A 7220-nucleotide genomic window follows, 5' to 3' on the forward strand; every position below is an offset into this window, starting at 1 on the left:
ATGAATGATCGAGGCACAACCTCGTTTGTCAAGTACCGTTGATACGATAATAAACAATATACGCTACAGTCATAACGTCGCTCACAATAAAGTAATTTGACTGAAATTTTCAATTCATTTTCCATATATATGTACATGTATATTCTTAAACTATTATATTGCACGAACGGTCGGCTTACATAAGGGATCTTTGAACAAAATTGATTGATAAATTAAAGCAGGCTTACGAATGTAATATCTGAACCAAAATAGAAATTTATCAATAATTTTGTCAATAAATGAAAGAGCTTGTCAATGATTAAATCATATACGAATGTTGCATATGTCATATCAAATCTTTTTAATAACAAAATCACCGTGCTCGCAATCTATACATGTAGAACGATGTCTGTTATTTAAAGTAAATGCTCATTAAAATAAAGCACTAAAGTGTCTATATATACTTGGCGGCGAGAGAGAAGAGAGAGGGTGAGTGAGAGAGGTCAACGCCCAACATTTCGAGACTAACATATGGTTTGATTTTATTTCAATAATTCGCTTGCACGTTGGGGTCATTGTCAGTGAACGGAAGCCGAAGAACCCACAGAAAGGCAACGAAGTAGGACAGGCGATCCTACTCCTTTTCACATACTTGTAATATGGGTATCGAAACCACGCCACTTTAGTAAATGCCAGACTTTTGATCTGTAGCGCACGACTTAGACACCCCCCCCCACCCCAACAGGGCACAGAAAGAGTAAGCATACCCTGCGCCATAGAAGACATCCTTGCGTTTCCATGGGTCGTTTTATGGACATTTACTTGTAATCAAATAACGCTCACATTTGAGACTGAATTCCGACTGAAATTGCAGATTGGTCAATATGAAAACTGCATTTCAGACTGAATTACGACTGAAATACAGCTTCTGGCTTAGTATTGGATAGAATCACATACGTAGATGAGTACTGACGTGAACCATACATGTAAGTTTGTACTCGATCGAATCACATACATAGATGAGTACTAGATTGAATCACATACATAGATTAGTACTGCATTGAATCGAGTCAGTAGATTAGTACTGGATTGAATCACGTAGCTTAGTACTGGATTGAATCACTTACATAGATTAGTATTGAACCGAATCACGTAGATTAGTACTGGATTGAATCACGTACATAGATTAGTACTGGATGGAATCACGTACATAGATTAGTACTGGATTTAATCACTTACATAGATTAGTATTGGATTGAATCACGTAGATTAGTATTGGATTGAATCACGTACATAGATGAGTACTGGATTGAATCGATTAGTATTAGAAAGAATTGCGCATGTAGATAAGTATTGTATTTAACTTTTATTCTGCATTTTTGGACTTTAAACTCTATATTCAACATATATATTCTGGCATGTTGGGGCTTTAAACTCTATAGTTAACATTTATTATGGCATGCTGAGACTTTAATCTCTATATTTAACATATATTCTGGCATGCTGGGGCTTTAATGAAACTATGTCTAAGTTTGGACACAACTGTCTTTTTGCATGTACATGTTTGCGTCAGAAAAAAATAAAAAATAAACACGCCCTGTGTCATTTTATGTCATAAACAACTCAACCACTTTTAGAATTTGACCAGCTGTTGTCTTCGGAAAGATATAAAATATGACGGAATCTTGCATCAGCATTTTAGCTCCGGACGTAAAAAGGTATGGCAAATTTAATACTTTAGTTCCATTACAGGCAGACTTGTTGTATAATGACTTCATGTCCTCTGTCGTTTTCTAGGCTGTGCATGGGCCAATATGGAGGGAGGGGGGGGGGGCTGGTGGCTCGGTGGGTAATGCACCAGGTTGTCAACTCGATGCATGGCAAATTTTATACTGTAGTTTCATTACTGTAGTCAACGCCGGTTGACTCAATGACAGACTTTATGATACAGCGCGCGCACGCTAACCATTCAGCCATCCAACCCCCCATTTTTAGTTAAAATCTCGAGTATCCGATGCCATCGAGAGTCGAAAATAAAAGTCTAATTAATAGTTTATATAACATCTCAGGCCTAAAGAAAGACCTGCATTAGGCAGATTTAGCTTTTGCACAGTGTATGTTTAACTAATGTATCTTTAAAGATTAAACTTCCATAATGGTCGTTTTGACTAAACGTTATTTCAGTTTGATGTAAGCTTTAAATTCACCTTTTTAAAAAGATAAAATGGGATCGATTCTCGTTATTCATATTAAAAATGGACGCCCATGGCGTAAAACATCTTTTAATGTAATTGAAAGGTTGATAACCAGAATCGTGCAGCAGTGTATTGACAGGAATAAGAGATGTACAAGATATTACTGCTCTCGTGTTTATATGGAGTGGTTCTAAGTGACATACCAGGTTAGTTTCATTTTCACCATGGTAAATTACTAACGCGTGTCCATGGGGTCTCTGAATGCCCCCCCCCCCCACACACACACACAACTGGCTTGCTAATCAGGAAAGTGTCAAGTCGTTCGAATGTGACAAAAAATCGGGCTCCCGTGTACAACGTAAAAGATACCCTGACGGTTGGAGTTCGATATAAGAGTAGGCCGTAGTGCTGTTCATAGGCGTACGGGGAAATTTTTTACTGGGGGGCGGTGGTGGTTGGTGCCCCAAAAATGTAGTTAGGTTCTTAGTATGTTACATAGGCTAATAATAATAATAATATCTCTTTTGCGATGAATAAGTTCTTAATTTCTAAATCATCAATAAAAGGGAACTAAATTTTATTTACTTGTAATATACACAACTAAAAACAGTTGTTTATGTAACTGTAATCCGTGGCTTACTGTACTCCAAACAATAGAGGGTTCGAGTCGTTAAGATTTCTATTTAATTGCCTAACTATAGACACTCTGAATTTAAATTCGCTGTTAAATTGGACACATTCAAGAACACAATATTTTTTTATACAACTTTTACAAAGTACAATTGTGTGCCCAAATTTTCCCAGCATTTGGTGCCCAAAATGGGGGGGGGGGGGCGGCCGCCCCCAGCCCCCCCCCCCCCCCAGCTCGTACGCCTATGAATACCTCACCTCACTGTTTAATCCTATTTCCTCGGGTGATCCTCCAGACCTCACGTCAAACCCGACGTTGTCTCCAACGGGTGGACCAAAATAGGGAAGTCCCGTATACATTGGCCTGCACGTGAAATATGACAGTTGAATTTCGATATAAGACTAGACCGCTAACCGGCAAAATTTTCTCGGACATATATGACGTATGCCCGTCTTCATCAGCCCAGTCAGTGCAGAACAGTAGGGCGTTAAAGTCCGTTTCATTTCAAATTTTGAACAACAGACGTTGTCTCCGTGTAGTTGAGTCTGTAATTTGATTGTTCCTGACCACCAGAAATATACTTTCAGATAACAAGTATTGCATATCGAATGACCGTTCTGGATATGCGCAAATAAACATAATATGTATAAGATGGGGTGGTCTATGGGGGGGGGGGGATCTAACGCATGCGCTTTAGATCATAAGATGAGTCAAGTGGCGTGGTTTTGATTCCCAGCTTGCACGTGACAAGGATTATAGTTGTCTGCCCACGTAGGTAAATCCGGCCCTGTATATCATTATGACAAAATTTGTATTTAATTCTAATGTTACATCGTCTTCAATATCCAATTTTCATTTCTGTATCTATATTTTTAGATTGTTATGTTAGTGGTTATGGTTGGATACCCCAGTTCACATTTGTGCCTTTGGATCAAATGAGCTGTACAGGTTACTTATGTTCTTTTAATGAGTTCTACGAGCAGGCAGCGTTTATTTACCGGGGTAAGTAACGAATAACATAATAAATTGTTATACGTTAAAACCCCAATAAAGGTTACCAATTTGAGGGTTCGTTTTGCCAAATGCCAAAAATCGGAAATATGCGTCCTGGTTTACTTGAACGAAATAAAATGCATTCTATCTACTTAAAAAGATACATTAGTTAAGAGTTTAATAAAGGGTTGGTCATTCTTGCTATAATAATTCAAAAATAGATGATAAAAAAAGAAAATATTGAAAACTTCATTCAAACTACTTCATTCTCAGCCAAGTTATCATTGTTTGTAGTTTTGACCAGTGGTTACCACTGTGGTAACCCGCTAGGGCACTGGTATAATCGGGACTTAGCCCCGCTTTCCCATTTTTAAATGGCGAGCTGTTTTAATCTAGTTAAAACCTCGAGTATCCGATGCCATCGAGGGTCGATTATGGTCTTGTTTTGTTAATAAATGTCTAATTAATAGTTTCTATTATAACATTCCTGGCCTAAAGAAAGACCTGCAATAGACAGATTTAGCTCTTGCATAATGTATGTTTAATAAGACTAAACAGGTCAAGATAGTCGAAATAAATATGAAATCAGCAATAAATTTCAAGAATAAATTTCAGTTTATTTTTTTACTTTGAAATAAAAAAAGTCTAACTGAACCCTATTGTAATTCTTTATTCTTGAGGAACGTAGATGGTAAATATATACTCTCGTGCAAAATGAATTTGATGAGAAATATTTCCTGATTTTATATATTATTTTATTTTGTATTAGCGTATAATACCTGGGCTTATATAGACAAACTTTACTGTGCGGCGTTGTTTCGAGCCCACACTTTTATGTGGCAAGGCCTTCCAATCTCGTGGGTTTTTTTTTCCGGATCTGCCAGTTTCCTCCCACAACTAGACTCATACGCTACAGCGATTTAATGAAGGTTAATTGATCCCTATGTTATTCGCGAAGCAACCCAGTTTGTATCGAGCGGACTTTAACCCACCCCCCCCCCCGCCTCTCCCTCTCTCTTTCTCTCTCTCGCGCTTTTCATCTCTTATTTGCTGTTGCCTATGTTTCAGGATGTGTCTATGAAGGAGCTTGTTTGAAATTTGAGAGTGACATATTTGACGATAACGGTACTATTATAGCTAAATGTACTGCTGATAATATTCGTTGGATGGATTCTGTTTTTTATGGCCTACCGCCGGGACATACTGGAGCAAACCGATATTCATTACAGGAACCTAAGATTGTAATAAAACATCTTTAGGTTAAATTGTTCAGAATTTATTAATTTCAAAAGTATGGAAATGTCTTACTACGACCATAAGTTATGGATCATGGTTATGGTAAAATGACGCTCAATTGTATCAATAAATTATCACATGGGGTCTTAATCTGCCGGCAAAACTTTGGAGGCAGACCATCATTAAATTTCATTATCTCGGTAGCCAATTGTACTTCGTCTACTTATAACTCCGCCAAACGAAAATTTGGGGAAAGGATCGAGCCGGGCAAATAGACAGAATTAACATTGAAGTCAATGGAGGAAATTAATGGTGGTCTGCATCCCTTTAATTCCAGCACATTACTTCCCGTATACCCAACATAACTTGGGAACCCTGGCAGTGCGCGTTAATTCACATTTACAGCGTTAAGAATTTACTCAAAATTTTTCGCCTTATTTTAACTACAATATAGCCCTTTATAAATCTTGTTGTTTTATTGTTTTAATGTACCAAATACATCAATAAGAAACAATGTGCTAAGTTGAATAAATTCTTAACTTAAGTCCGAGAATGCTTTGTGAACTCGGGGCCAGATATGTTCCGACACAACTCCTCGGGTAGTTCTTGTTGGAACGGTCTCTGAGCGGGCGAAGTCCTCTGACCTTCCTATTAACTTAAAGGAATATGAAATTAATGAGAATTGTCAGTATAAACACGACTCGGGGAACTTGTAGAAGATGGTGGCTGATCATAGGCGTGTTTGAGGGTAGGCAGACCAAACTTCGCGCCTACTTCGCTCAATTCCATTATGCTATAATTCTTCCACTCCACTGTCTTATACTGTCCGATCACTATCATATTCACGTTCACAGAGAATCGCCCAATTGGTAGTGGGCTACCACTTGTGAGAGGTTCGAGTGAGGTGACAGACTGTACAAATGTTAACCATATCGACTCTCACAAAATAGGCGGAATTGACACCCAGGCCTCGAAATCCTCTCGTTCACGAGATTTCGCTTCCATTTGCCATGACATTGACGAAAATTTTCAGGTCCAGTCCCAAGCAATTAAAAGCTCAAATCCATACTATACGTTTCTATCTGAATTTTTTTCGCGCCTATACGGCACTCGATTCCATTATGGCACCATTCTTCCACTCTTCTGTGTTCTTATACTATCTCAGTCAAGTTAATAGTACGGCTAGTGCGTTTGTTGTGGGGCGACAGACTGGAAGTTCTGCCAACCCTTACAAAACAGGCGATATTGACAGGCAGATCTCGAGATTATGTCCAATTAACGACGATTTCTGGTCCCTGCGCTTCAGATATATGAAGGTTACTTTTTGAGTTCTTTTATGATTCAGTGATTCCCTCCGAGTGTTAGGTGCTAAGTTATATTATTCAACCAGCATGCAGGCAGAGAGACGGAACAAATATGAAAATTCCGAGTAAAAATCTTCAAACATAATTATTAAATTCCAGTCTTTATCATGGTTAAAATCACATCAAATATACTCCTTCGTGTTCTATAGGATACGCATAGATTCATAAAAGCGCTATGGCAAAGTATTTTAGCGTCTAAAAGTAGCAAAAAAAAAAGAAAAAAAAAAGTTAAAAGTCAACGATATTATTGCTGGAAAGTCAATGTCATTATGACTTTTTGCTAAGGATATTCTTCGACTGACAGCCTACTATAATAATGCCATCGTTAAACAGATAACGAAGCCAACACCCCCGTTAAATATAACGGCAAGTTAACAACATGTTAAAGTTAACGGGGCTTCCAGCAACAGACTTTCTCTCCGTTAAAGATAACGATCCGTTAACTCCATATTAACGAGTCGTTAAAAGTTAACAGGGCTTTGAACAAACGGCCCCAGGAATTTACTCTTGCCAAAAGGCTCTTTAACATGTTAAAGTTAACGGGGCTTGCAGCAACAGGCTTTCTCTCTGTTATTTAACGATCCGTTAACTCCATGTTAACGAGTCGTTAAAAGTTAACGGATCAGCTTTCGAACAACCAGCCCCAGGAATTTACGCTTGCCAAAAGTCTCTATTGTATCTGCCTCAATACTTACATTATAGGCTAGTACTGGCGACGTACAAAGAAAGACATTTTGAACATGTCTGAACAGATGAAATAAACTTTTTATTCAAATTAAGTAAGTCAGTTTGCAACCCAAATTAAGATAACAGCGGTACGTA

At 38.1% G+C, this 7220-nt stretch overlaps 1 long non-coding RNA gene across 1 annotated transcript; it reads left to right on the forward strand.

Moving 5' to 3' along the window:
• Positions 1–1663: 1663 nt before the first annotated feature.
• Positions 1664–5063, forward strand: LOC126818687 (uncharacterized). Its single transcript, XR_007679303.1, has 4 exons — positions 1664–1697; positions 2278–2380; positions 3682–3807; positions 4867–5063. It is a non-coding gene; the product is annotated as an uncharacterized LOC126818687 (long non-coding RNA).
• The last annotated feature ends 2157 nt before the right edge of the window (positions 5064–7220 follow it).

Source organism: Patella vulgata, chromosome 4, assembly GCF_932274485.2.
Source record: "Patella vulgata chromosome 4, xgPatVulg1.2, whole genome shotgun sequence".
Classification (NCBI taxonomy): Eukaryota; Metazoa; Mollusca; class Gastropoda; family Patellidae; genus Patella; species Patella vulgata.